Below are 13,472 nucleotides of genomic sequence, written 5' to 3' on the forward strand. Positions count from 1 at the left end.
GCTCTGGTTCTATCTGTAAGGCTTCGAATTGTCACAGGAAGCCAGATCTATGCACTGTACATTTAATTAAAAAGGAATATGAAAAAGTCCCCAAAGAGTTCAGAAATTGGGATCATGAAGGTGGTATTGTCCTCCCACCGAATTTTCAAAGCGGTCAGAATCCCACGTTCTTAGAAAGAGCCGGAAGGTATCTGAACTCCTGTTATTTTTGACTTCCCCGTGTTGCAGTAGAGTACCTGGTTTCTCAAATAATATATGTTCCCTGGAAAATAGAATCCTACAGACTGTGTTAGGGTGGAGAGAAGAGGACCAAAATGCCAGTGTGGCTCACCACCTGCTGCTTCTATGCTGGTGGCCATCATTCCTTGGGTTCTCTTTCCGTGCGTGCTCCGTGCACACACACGCACACACACACACAGCAGGATAAATGTGTGTATAAATGTAGCCCGTATCACATATGCTGGCCTTCTGTTAACCTCACCTCTGTCTCCCACCCCGCCTCCCCCACCCCTGTACCCCTGAACCCATACTAACACCATGGTACATACTAGGGTTTGGCAAACATTTTCTGTAAAGGGCCAGAAAACAATATTCCAGGCTTTTCCGGCCACACTCTGCTATGGTAGCATGAGTGGGTGGGGCTGTGTCCCCCAAATGCCCCCTCTTCAGAAAAAGCCCCTGGCACATATCCATTCATATCTTTTTCCACGGCCACATATAGTCAAATGCAAGTACACAGACTTAGTTGGGTCCCCTGATTTGCTGTTTTGTCTCTCATGCATTTTACAAAAAAAGGGCATCACACTATACATAGATCTCTGCGTCTTGCCTTTCCTCTCCTAACCCCTGGAGAAGGGCCTTCCAAATCAATCAGTATAGACTTCTCCCTGCTGCGCGTTTTTGTAGAGCTACCTCAAGCGTCAGTGGGCAAAGGTAGCATCTGCCTTTAGAAAATGAAGCAAACAGCAGTTCTTCGGCCTGACCTCAGCCCTCTGTGCGGATCCTCCTGATGGGCTTTCCGGCCACGGCCACCGGCTGCTGTGACCGCCGTACTTCCATGCCCTCCCATCCTGGTCAGGCTGCCATGTCAAAGAGCCCTTCCTCGGGGGCCACGGCCATCTGGCCAGCATTCGGCCAGCCCCCTCGGTCAGCGCAGACCGCCAGGGTCTCCAGGAACACAGCCCACCTGACCTCCCTGGGCTCTGGGCCAGCCAGAGGCTTGTCCTGCCCGCCCCAGCGATAAATGCGACACAGTCCCTTCACATCCCAGCCACAGCTGAGGCCCCACCTTTGAAACTGGCAGCTCAGGAGACCCTATGACTTTGCTATGACTTTTCTAGGGACGTTTCTATGCCTGGAGCACACGCTGAACCTGGAGTGAAAACCTCAGTGGGGGGGTTCTCGCCAGTTCTTAACAGGAGATGCCATCTTCTGCACACACACCCCTGGTTGTAATAGCAACCCTCCGAGTAAGTTTAAAAATGCACATACTGTACCAGAAGCTGCTCTCTTCCTCTGCCATGTGGGAGGGGTCGGCCCCTAGTGAGGTTCGCTCCCCGAAATGTGGGGGACAGCATGGGACAGTGCCACCGGGCTCCTGTTTCTGTCCTGTTTCCTCTGGGCCTGATAAAGGGACATCTCTATCCCAAATAAGGAGTTCCCTTGCTCAGCCTCAAGACGGTGGCATCTCCGTGGGGGCCTCCAGGGTTCATGTGTCTTAGCACTGTATCTAGCGCTCGCACTACTTCGAAGGGCATCTGATCTGTTCATCTGTTTGGGAAACCTCCACTCCTCCTTGGGGATGGGGGGGTATTGCCTCCTCTGGGCTGGAGCCTGGGCCCGAGTTTATGAGTGACGTGGAAAAGAGCTCAGCTCCCTAATTAATTTGCAGGTGCCCCCTGGTGTGCCCGTGCTGGCATGTAACGATGGGCTGGAATCCAGCATGACATCTGTCCCTGCCTTCCTGAGTGTGTGTGTGGGGGGGGGGGGCGGTTCGTGGAGAGGCAGAATTTCCAGGGCAGCTGTCCCTTCCCTGCTGCGGAGGGCCCTGCAGACTTGCCCAAGGGAGGCCCGTGATGGACCGTGATGGTCCGTGATGGGGAGCGTGGCCATCACGGTGATTCTAAGTTGGCTGCACAAATGGGAGAGGTGCTGGCAGAGTGACCCCAAAGCCACAGATCTGTTCAGCCAGTTACCCTTGATCTCCGGCTGCCAGGGACCGGTTAGCAGGGCCTGGAGGACACAGAAGGAGGCCCAGACCAGGTCTGAACTCTGGCTCGGCCACTCAGGGAAGTTATTTAGTCTGCAAGTCAGTTTTCTTGTCTGTGGAAGGGGGTCCAATCCCCACCCCTTGGTGACACTGTACAGCCTGATGAGGACAACACAGTGAAGTGGAGGAAAAACAGTCGGTACTCGGTAAACGTCTGTGGCTCTTTGCCCTTTAAGCCACGGGGGCAGGTGTCGAGCTTTGGTGGGCCTCGGAATCACCTGCAGGACACTCATGATGGTGACACAGAAGATTGGCACTTCTACTAAATTTCCAGGTGAAGAAGGTGCTGCTGGTCCGGGAACCCTACTTTGAGAACCACTAGTTTGGAACCCCCGCATCCACAGTGGCCGGGAGGCCCGAGGGGAGACAAGGACCACCCTATTCTCATGCAGATGGTGACAAAGCCAGCAGACACCACGGGCCGCATGGCTACTGCTGACCTGGCCTGACGTCCAGGGCATGCTTTTCAGGGTCTGGACGTCTGCTGGAGCCAGAGGTCACATTCCATCCGCTCGGCCCGAGGGTCTTGCCCGAGCATCTGCCCGGCCCCCCACCCGGTCGCAAGCCTCCCTGGTCTTCTGCCGCCACAGTCAGCTGGCTGTCGGGGTGGCATAAGGCGCCTCAGAAGGGCGTCTCTGTCCATTTCGGGGTGTCCTGTAAGACCATCTGTTGGTTCCAGGAGGGCACAGGATCCCCCGGGGAGCAGGGTGTGGGCGACAGCCACCACGTCTGTGGTGCTTCTGCCCGGTCTCCTGGTCAATTAGCCTCGCTCTGAAACACCTCGCCATCCAGAGAGCTGGGCTGGCTGCCCCACGGGGTATTTTATGATCATCAGGTGAGGAGAGGCCCTAATTCCTCTGTGGGGACAGCTGCTGTTCTTTTCGGAGTCTGTTTGGCCCCGTCTCCGAGCCAACAGAGCCAACAGTCGGGCAGGAGCCTCGGAGGCACACAGAGCGGCAGGCCACCTTCCCGGCCGCGGCCCGACCACCCGCCACGGCCCCCGCGGAGAGCCGACCGGCGCCGGCCTCCCGGGGCCGCTGCCCACCACCCAGCTGCGACAGGGGCCCGCTGCAGACCCCCGCAGAACAAAAGGTCTTGCTCGTCAAGATGTTGCCTCACATTTCTGTTTTAAAGGCTCTTCTTTAAAGAGAAAGAAAGAGGGGAAAAAAAATCTGCCTTAAAGGGCAGAAAACAAGTTCACCCGCAAACCATTTACGTGAAAAAACTTCCTTGTATGGTTCAGTGACTCATCAGCCCCCATCAAAGCGTGCGTGGGATGACACACCAAAGCTCTGGGCCCCCCTTCCTTGTCTGGGGAGAAAAAAAACAACCCACAAATGCACTTCTTTCTTGGCCACTTGGAGAGCTGCTGTCGTGCGCCATTCCTAAGGCCCAAAGAAGACCTTCCCACACAAGGAGGTCGGGGTGGGGGGAAGGGTCTTGGATGGTCAAAGCCCAAGCCTGGCCCTCTGGTGGGGGCTGGGGAAGCCCCGCTGGGGCGGAAGGGGGCAGGGAAAGGCTTGGGGTCCCAGGGATGGGGTGCAAAGTGAGCTCATCCATTTCCTGCTCTGTGGGGTGGGGCAGGTCATCACACCCGCCCTGGGGCTCCAGGTTCTGAACCTACTGACTGGGGACGGCTGGGGGTTGGGGGGGGGTGCGTCTCAAGGGGCGAGGATCACACAGCAAGCACCTCTCGCTGTCTCTGGCCTGTAGACGGCGGGTGCTCCACACGGGCTCCCCTCCCCCCTCCTTTCCTGCAGAAACTCCGGTTCCCGTCTACACAGCAGGGTTTTACGGAAAGATCTAGAGTCCCATCCAGTTTGACCCTTGCGTGAACAGAATACTGTAAAACCATAAAAAGGATGAAGCAGATCTGTGGGTCCCACCAGAGAGAGATCGCCCTGGTAGGTCCTTAAAGCGTCAAGGAGCCAAGAATGACACGGTGTGGGGACTACAGTCTGTGTGGAGTTTACAGAGGAATAGTCCTAGGACCTTCCGAAAGCCCCCACAAGGGGCTCACAGGCCTGCTCTGGGGATACCGTGTGCGGGGATGAGACTGCCCCCTCACAACTTCCTGTGCCACTGAGAACCGCCACATACGCCCATAGCTGTCACCCCTCGGAAGAGTCCACAGAGGCCCTGGGGGCACGGGGCGCTGACAGCAGAGGGGCACGAGGGAATCTTCTGGGAGGGGGGGCAGGAATTTGGGTGGGGGTTATTCAGGTCAATACAATAGTCAAAACTCACTACGCCAACAGCCAAATGTGTGCATTTTGTTACATGTCAATCATAGCTTTGTGTGTGTTTTTTTTTTTAACTTAAGATGTATGAACAGGTTTATGGGCAGTGGGAATTTTCTTTAGTTCTTTTTGTCCTTTTGAGTATTAAAAAAAAAAAACCCTTAATAAATATGATCGTTACATGTCCTGTGCCGGTGGCCTCTTATACGCTGGGGGTAGGTATGTAAGTTGGTGTGCCCGCTTTGGAAAACTCTGGGGGCAGCATCCACTAAAGGGGGGGAATGCAGAATGCATCTGGGCTGACAGAAGGCAGGACAGTGGTCTTCTCCGACCGTGGAGGGGGGTGAAGCAGAGGGACTTGGGGGGCCAAGGAGATGCCTGGGAGGCAGTCACTCTGTTCCTCAATCTGGCTGACTGTTACTCGGGTCAATTCTGTGAGAATTTGGGAAAGTTCACCCAGCAGTACACTTCTGACCTGTGTCCCTTTCTGCACATAAGCCTTCAATGCAAAGTTTACTTAATGGATTCAAACGGCCCATGTCTATGCTAGAGAGTGCTCTGGTCGGGAACAGTGGAGACGCACCACGCCAGGACCTCACACTTGCTGGGCTCAGAGATGGGGCTGTTGTGCCCATGTCCCCACCCTCCCCATGGCCATGGTGGTGCCATCTCCCGCTGGAAGGAGGAGGCTGGGTTTGGAGACCAACCGCCCGGATTCAGACCCCGGCTCTGTCTGGTTCTGGCTGTGCGACTGCAGATCTTCAAGATGGGCCTAATCAGACTTGGGGATGATGTGAAGAGAGTACACACACACACACACACAAACACACACGCGCGTGCAGCAACACACACACACACACACACGCAAAAGCCCCCAGCACAGCTCCTGATGTTAGTAGGGATCTGACGATTGTTCTGTCTACCGTAAAGACAGCCCACAAGGGCATGAGCTCTCCTCCCCAAGGCTACCCAGCCCTCTGCCACTTGTTAGTTTCAATCCCCGAAGCTGCCCTTGTTATTAGTTATAGGGCCCCAATGGCCCATTGAGTCTCTGGAGACTGTGGCCCTCCTGGGGGCTGGCAGCCTGAGCCCCAGGGGCCTCCAATCCGTTCCACAGAGCACAGGTCCCTGCAAAGCAGCCGGTGAGGGCCTCTGCTCCACCGCGCTGTCCCTCCGAGGAGGCCCCTCCCCCCATCCTGGGCTGGGATGAGCTGTGCCTCTGGGGGGAGGCCACCCCTTTCGCCGTTCTCCACCGAGCCTGGGACCCCCTCTTAAGAAGTCACAAAACCTTCTCTGACCGATGGCCACAAATGAATCTGGATGGAATTCTGGCCTCTCTGATCTGGCTGAAGCCAATGTGTGCCTGGGCCCATGAGAGGGCTGAGGCCAACTCCCACCCATCCTTGTCCCGCTCCCCTGTTTCACCTCCTTTCTCCGAGGCGGGCAGGTAACACTCACGCCCTTCCCAAGCAGAGGAGAACCAGACCCGGAGTTTCAGTTGGGAAGCTTGACAACTTCTCCCATGAACAAGCCCCAAAACGGCACAGGCCCGAGCCAACAGAACGAGGTGTGGGTCCTAGCAAGGTTGGATGGGTGACGGTCTAGGAGGTCATAATGCAGGGAGGAGGGAAGCTTTTGCTCCCTCCGTCTCCTCAGGTCAGCCAGCAGGGGCTCAGCTGGGAAGGGTTCTGCCACAGGGGAACTGAGCTCAGAGATGCATTAGTGACGCCTGTCACGGGCTCCCCGCGGACCGATGGCACGGGCACCTTGCCTGTGCTGCCCTTCTTCTGGACTGTCTGCGAGGACACTTCTGCACAAAGGGAAACAGCGTCTTTGATCGTTAAAGCAGAATAAGAACAATCAACATTGATCTAACACTCACTCACACAGCAGGTGCCCTTCTAAGTTCTTTATTTCTACTGACCCATTTCATCCTTGTAAGAACCTAATGAGCTTGGTCTTACTGTGAGCCCCACTGTAGGAGGAGAAGTCGGCTGAGAGAGGAAAGCAACTGGCCCAGGGTCACACCGCCAGTGAACACGGAGCTGGGATTTGAACCCAGGCAGTTCGGCCCTGAGCTCTCACCTGTAGGCACGGCAGAAGTTATTCCTTTGGGAGCCAACTGGCAAACGTGGTAAGGGCCGCAAAAGATACCCCAGAACAGTGGCCGCTGTTCTGGAAATCTGCCTTAAAAAAGTAGTTCCCAAGAAGTAGAAACTTAGGTCTGGGGGAAAGGCGCGACTGCGTTATGGGTAACTGAGGAAACCGGAAGAGCCCGAACGCCCAGCCGCAGCGAGTTGTGCGGTAAATGAGGCCACAACCTCTTCACAGATGTCATGCACCCTGGAGAGCTGATGCATACAGTCCTGGACACGTCGAGGTGTCTCTGCAGGAAGGCTGTGCTGAAGCCACAGGGACGGCCACAGCCACCAAAGCAACCCTGCAAAGGCACACGAGGCCAAGGAGGACATTTGCAAGAGTAAAGTCAGTCGTTGGGTGGGGGCTGGCAGGAGCCAAGTGGCTTTGCCCTTGGTGTGGCTGTGAAGGTGTTTTCAAGACGCCTATAAAAAGGATGGCGAGTGCAAGGGGAGGAAGGACAGAGAGGGCGATGGGGGCAGGGAGGGGTGTGCAGGGGTCACTGTCTTCCCTCCAGACAAGGGGGTGTCCCGGCTGGGGCAGGCAAGCCCAGCCAGGGGCCACGCCGGAGGGCGGTGGCCAGTGCAGAGCGGGGTTGGGAGCCGGGCTGGGTCTGGGCACACAGAGCCTTGATGTTGGCCTCTGAGGACACTGGGGACGTGGTGCATTTGGGGCAGATGTGGAGGCAGGCTGGTCCACCTAGAGGTGAACCTTCTGGGCCCAGGACAGGTGGCCTGACAGTGGTCCTGGGGCACGCAGGACAAACAGGGCAATCGGCCTTTACCCACAAGAAACGGGACTGGCAAGCCAAGGCTAATTCCCATAACCCTCACACGGATGGCTGTGAGACTGAGAGAAAGACGTAACGCTCTCATGAGATGTTGCACAAAACGAACACCGAGGCCCTGCACATGCCAGGCACTGGAACAGGAAGGAGCGGAGGGCCGGCTGGGCAATGCCAGCTCACGAGGGTGAGGAACTGTCCGGCGCATGTGCGTGTGTGCGTGTGTTCGCCTCAGGCACCAGACCCGTGTGCAGCTGGGAGCCACGTTCCTGGCGGTTGAGATTCACCTCCGGTTCTTGACTCGGAGTTCTGTCTACACTCCAGCTCCGCCACTGACCCTGAGCAAGGGGTTTAACCTCTCAGCCTCGGTCTCCCCAGCTGTGAAATGGGCAACAGGGAGCCCAGGCTCCTCCTTAGGTTTGTGAGGATTCAGTGGGGTGATGATGGCCACTTACTGCTTTTGCTGTTTGCGGGGGAGCTGGATGAAGACTCAGGGCCCACGGGCTGGGTGGGGGGGCTGCCAACTCAGGGAGGTCAGCAGGTGGGCCCAGAGGCATCCAGAGGCCACAGATGTAGGACTAGAAGTGGCTCTGCCCCAGGAGGAAAGGCCCAAAAAGGAAGACGGAGGTGGGTCTAGGAGGAAGGTCAGAGTTGGGGGTGACAGCACCCACTGTAGGGTCCATCCGACCCCCAGGAGCTTCCCTCTGGGGAAGGGACATCAGTTCTAGGGCCCTTTGTCCCCTGACCTGATTGCCCGGGAATCTGGGCAAAAGCTGGACCGTGCCCTCTCACCGTGTGGAAATGGGGAGAGGGGCCCAGCCCCCTGCAAATCCCCTATGGCGGGTGGGGACCTAGGCCTCCGGCTGCAGTCTTCCCCTGCACATCAGGGACCCTGACGGTGGCCGTGCCTCAGTGGGGGCTCCCAGCACAGGATGGGCTCACCCCCATGTCAGGCTCAGCCAGGGCCTGCTGCAGAAGCTCGCCCGTGGCGTCATTAGGAGCTGGCTGTCCTTGGCAATGTCCTTGCCGCCCCCCCCCATCTATTAGATGGGGGAGTGAAGACCGGGGAGCGAATGTGCACGAAGTACCAGGCACAGCAGTGCTCACAAGCCTTCGAGGAACGACGGTCGCCCTCACTCCCGGGGACACTGCCTGCCCATCCCCAGTTCGGGAACACGCCTGGCAGGGGCAGGGCAGGGGCTGGGCCGGCGGGGGGCGGGGGGCTAAGTCACACCGACAGGATCTTCACAACAGCCGCGGCTGCCAGCCCCCTTCCAACCGCCTCACGCAGCAGGGCACCCCACCCCACCATGACCCGGTGAGCAAGGTGCTGGATTTTCCCCATTTGACAGAGAAGAAAACTGAGGCTCAAATAAATGCACTCCGTACCCAGTACACTCCTACGTGGTCACCCCCTCACGTGCCACATTCTCTCTCACACAAACACACTCATTCCCTCCCCCAGGCATGTGCACCCCACATTCCTTCCCACCCTCCTGCTCTGCACGGAAGAGGGACAGAGCCAGGGATGGGGTGACGCAAAGCTGGGGTGACCGCAAGGCTGCGGCCACCCCAGGGGCTTGGGGAAACCTGTGTGGGGAGAGGAGGAGGCGTGGCCGCGGCGGAATGCCAGGGAGGATGCCAACCTGAGCTGGGATTTTCCCAGAGCCCAGTGCCTCCTCCGCCCCGCAGCCTTGGGACAGGAAAACAGGTCAGCGTCTCGTCTCACGCAGACTCTGCTCCTTTGTCCCCAGCACTTGGGATGGGCCTCGGGGACCGTTCTTAGTAACCCAGCTTTCCCTGGGGATAAACAGTCTTGGTTTTTAGGACTTCTGTGCAACGGCCCACACGGAACCCCTCCCCGGAAGTGAAAAGGCCGTTTTCCAGAGCTGGAGGCTTCCTACTGGGCCTGGTGCGTGCCTCCTCCCAGCCAGGGGCTGTCCACCCCAACAGGCCTGACCCCACAGTTGTGCACACCTCGGCCTCTTGCCTCAAAACTTAGGACAAAGAAACAGGCCAGTCTTCTCACCGCTTTGTAAACACACACGATGCCCTCACATGCCTTGCACACAGGAACGGGGCTGTCCCCTCGTGGCCTTGCACACGTAGGCAGGCCTGTCCCTTCACAGTCTTCACACACAGACAGGCCTGTCTCCACAGGAACTGGCCTCCAAGGTGCATCTCTCGCTCAGAAATGAGGCCTCATTAACTCAGTAAAACTGTTTATGCTTACACACCCCCAGGAATTGGCCTCAGGGGCCAAACCACCCAAACCAAACAGGGCTGGCCTCTCCAGGGAGCCCTCGGGGCGCTGCGCTCTGGAGGGTCCTGGGAGGGCTGGCGCTGCTGTCCCACCACCCAGAGTACCCCCATCCCACCCTCCCTCCTGGGACTGGAGATGCTGGCTGTCCTCCTATGAGAAGGCTCTCCCTGAGCAGCGCTGGCCAAAGGCAGGAGGCCGAGAGGAAGAGGGGAGGCGGCGGAGGGGCGGAGGGAGCAGGGAAGGGGAACCTGGGAGCAGGGACCCTTCTGGGTACACTTGGGAGCATGCGCCGGGGACTCAGATGTCCTCACACGTAAGTGTCAGTAATGACGGACTATTCAGGGAGACAACACGACGCTCAAAACAGGGTCTGGGCCAAGGAAACACCTCAGGCTTAGTGTGACGGCACAAGATGGGAGAAGTCGTGCGCTGAGGTCACTGAGCACCAGCATTACCAGGGCGGACCAGGGGCGGGCGAGAAGATCACATCTGTTTCCTCCACCACCACCTGGGGCAGACTGAGCATTTCTCAGCCTTTTTCTAATTATCCTTGCCCAGTCCCCCTCCCAGGAGCCTTCTTGGGCATTTTCCTCCTATTTCCCGTCCTCCCTTTGAAATTAAATACTAAAAAATACGGGTTTTGTTGAATGGGGTTGAACTTCAGAGGACCAAGTATTATTGTAATAACTCAAGTTTTTTTAAGCCCCAGAGAACCCATTTGGCTCCCCTTGGGAGCAATTCTTTGTTGAGAAGGCCCTAGAGACACCCGTACAACTCAGTAAAAACTAAACCAACGGGAACACAGTATTTAATAGGCAGCATTCCTTACAAATGAAAGAATGGGTTCTCCACGTGCGCCGCGGCAGTGACACACACACATCGATGTAGCAGAAAACGACAAAAACAATATGCAGAAAATTTTGAAAATCAAGCTGAGGTTACAGCGTTTCACAAGTCCTCATTTTTGATTTTCTAAAAAGATTTTCCTTTCCAAAAAGGATATTCTAAAAAGATTCTCCTTTCTAAAAAGGAAAAAGCCAAGAAGGTTGATTATAAATATGGCGGAGAGGCTCTATCAGGCAGGAGAGGCAGAAGGTCACATGCTGAGTGGGTTGAAGGGCCCCGAGGTCACGATCAGGCATAGCCGGAGAGGCAGGGCAGACCCGCAGATCTGTACCGAGATCTGCTGCGTGCCTATGGGTAAGTCGTTAGAACTCTCTGAGCCTTGGTTCCCTCATCTGCTGAACGACAAGGAACAGAAAAGTGCACAGCCATGCCTGGTACACTGCATCTGCATCAGAATTCATGAACACTTCCTAGAACCTACCCAGACCGTAAGAGAACCAGAATTCGAACCCAGGTCTTCAGCTCATTTTGCTAGCCCAAAGGGCCTCCAAAGCACCTTAAATTTCACCATTTTAAAAAGGAGAGCATGCTTCCTCCAATCCCAGCAGAACTGAAACCAAGTTGTTGACACTAAGATACCACTGCCACCTGGTGGCAGCATACCTAAATTATGGGGGGGGGGGCAGCTGTCAAAGGGGGAAAACTGCCAGTGTCTTACACCCGCCCAACACACCAGTAAAAGCTTATACAGTGAGAACAAAGGTCACCATCTACCATGTGGCAAAAGGGCCACACACGTCCAGGCATTTGCCAGTTCCTTGAAACTCTGACTTGCGTCTCCTGGATGCTTTTGTTTGTTTTTGTTTTCGGGGCGGGGGGGGGGCTTTTGTTTTTTAATAAATTTAACAACCATAAAGATACCAAACGCCACAAAATTGAATGCAGACATCCAGGCCTTCCTGAACACTGTTGGAAGCCCAGGCACCCCCGATTCTGTAGCTGTTCAGTCAAATGGTCTGAATCCTACCCTATACTTGACGTTTAAATTTGTACGTTTCAAGGTCGTCACTTTCAAGTCATCTTTCTGGCCGGTCAGTCTCGGACATTCAGCTCTCCCAGCCCGCCGACCGAGCCCTCCCTCCCAGCCGCACACTATTCACAAACGCCCCAGGGACCCCCCTTCAGGTGCTCCCGCAGGCTGCAGACAGCAGCTGCAGAACTCGCCCAGCTGGGCAGAGCTCTGCGGAACACGGTGGAAGACAGCGGCCTGCCCCTCGCCCTCAACAGGGGTCTCAGCCACCTGTGCAGGGAGGCATTTCCCCACTGTCAAGGGGGCAGCAGTTTCCTGCCCCTTCCTGAGCTGAGACACAGCGAGGCAGCCGCCCACCGAGCTTCCCATTCACTTGCAAAATGCATTCGGAGAACGGAAGGGGGAGGCCGTAGTGACAGTGCAACGGGCCCTTCCTTCAGAAGCCCCCCGACCACACCATCTACCAGCCCCTCTCGTCCTCCCTGCTCCTCTGGTATTTAACCCCCACACGGCCCCCAGCAGGTCCTGACATAAGCCCGGCCTGTCTTGGGACCCACAGGGCCGCACACAGCCAGGCCTCAGGGACGAGGGATAATCCTGCGGGGGAAACAGCTCTCCGTAGCTCCTGCTGACTCTGTGAACAGGAATGTGCCACCTTGCTTTCCTCGCTGCCCCCCCCCCCTCCGCCCCAAGCTGCCTTCTGCCTGCACATTCAGAAACCTGCAGGCCTGAGAGGGACCTGGGTGTGAACCTGCCTCCAGCCCCGACGCGCTGCGGGAGCTGGGCTCCAGCCTCGCCTCGCCTTCCCTGAGTGTAAAAGGGGAGCGGTGACAGTCATCAGCCTTTCGAGGGCTGCGGCAAGGGTGAAATGGCCACGATGCGCCCAGCTTCGTGGTCCTGGCACACAGTAGGTGCTCAATAAATTCTAATCCTTTCCCTCCGCAGCCCCAGCTCGGAGACTTCTTGTTGAGTTTCTGAGGTTGCCACACGGGTGCCAAGCGAGAGGACCTGCAGCTGTCGGGGGAGACTGGAGGCGCGGCCCTGTTTGGGGCCAGGAATGTCATTTTCCGGGGTTGTATTTCCGTCTTTGGGCCGGCTGTGACGAGAGTCCCTCAGAGGCACGAGAGGAATTCCGAGTGTTCCCTTGGTCAGCCCGACACCGCCCGAGGCCTGACGCCCTGCACGGGGCCCGCCGCTCACCCTCCGCGGCTCTCCAGCTTACTGTAATGATCACAGCTCAGGACACGCACCGGTCATTCCAGCCATACCCTGCTGGCTCAGCGATGCCACAGAACTGTCACGGCTTGTTCTAAACTAAAAGACCCGAAGGCGGGAGGGCCAGGGAGGCGGGGCGGAAGGAGAAGCTGCCCGCACATTCCACACCCTGGGCACAGCGAGGATTCCCCCGGGGCTGGGAGGCTCCTTCTTGGCAGGTCTGGCCCCTGGGTCTTGAAAGGGACCAGCTGAGGCCTCATCTCCTTCTGGGCTAAAAGGCTCTGGGCCCTCCTATGCAGAGGGTGAACAGGAAAATTGGGCCAAAGCAGCAGGTAACTGGAAGAAGTGAAGAAGTGGGAGAACGGATGGGCGCTTGAACCTCTGGCAGGTTTATGTTTGGAGCAAAGTCCGAAGTCACTTTCAACCCAGCCTCTCGAGACCCCGAGCCCTGTCTCACCGGCCGCCCAGGAGAGCCCCTGCTCCGCAAGCAAGCGCTTCTGTGATCCTTCTGGAAGCAGGCACAATACCAGATAGCTCACGAGCAACGTCCGCGGCCAAGGGCGCAGGAATGCCAGCGCAGGGAGGAAGGCATCGCACATCAGAGGGACGAGGGGGAGAGGCTCTTCCACAGTGGGGCAAGGCTCCTGGGCCGAGCCGTCTGGAAGGCAGGAGATGCCCGCCTTCACACC

The 13,472-nt window shown here is 57.1% G+C and overlaps 1 protein-coding gene across 1 annotated transcript in view; it reads right to left on the minus strand.

The window, feature by feature from the left end:
- The window catches only part of CMIP (c-Maf inducing protein), a 222,491-nt gene that overhangs the window by 58,890 nt on the left and 150,129 nt on the right, over nucleotides 1-13,472 (minus strand). The gene's annotated exons all lie outside the window — the stretch shown is intronic.

The sequence above is a fragment of the Martes martes genome (assembly GCF_963455335.1).
Source record: "Martes martes genome assembly, chromosome: 17".
NCBI lineage: Eukaryota > Metazoa > Chordata > Mammalia > Carnivora > Mustelidae > Martes > Martes martes.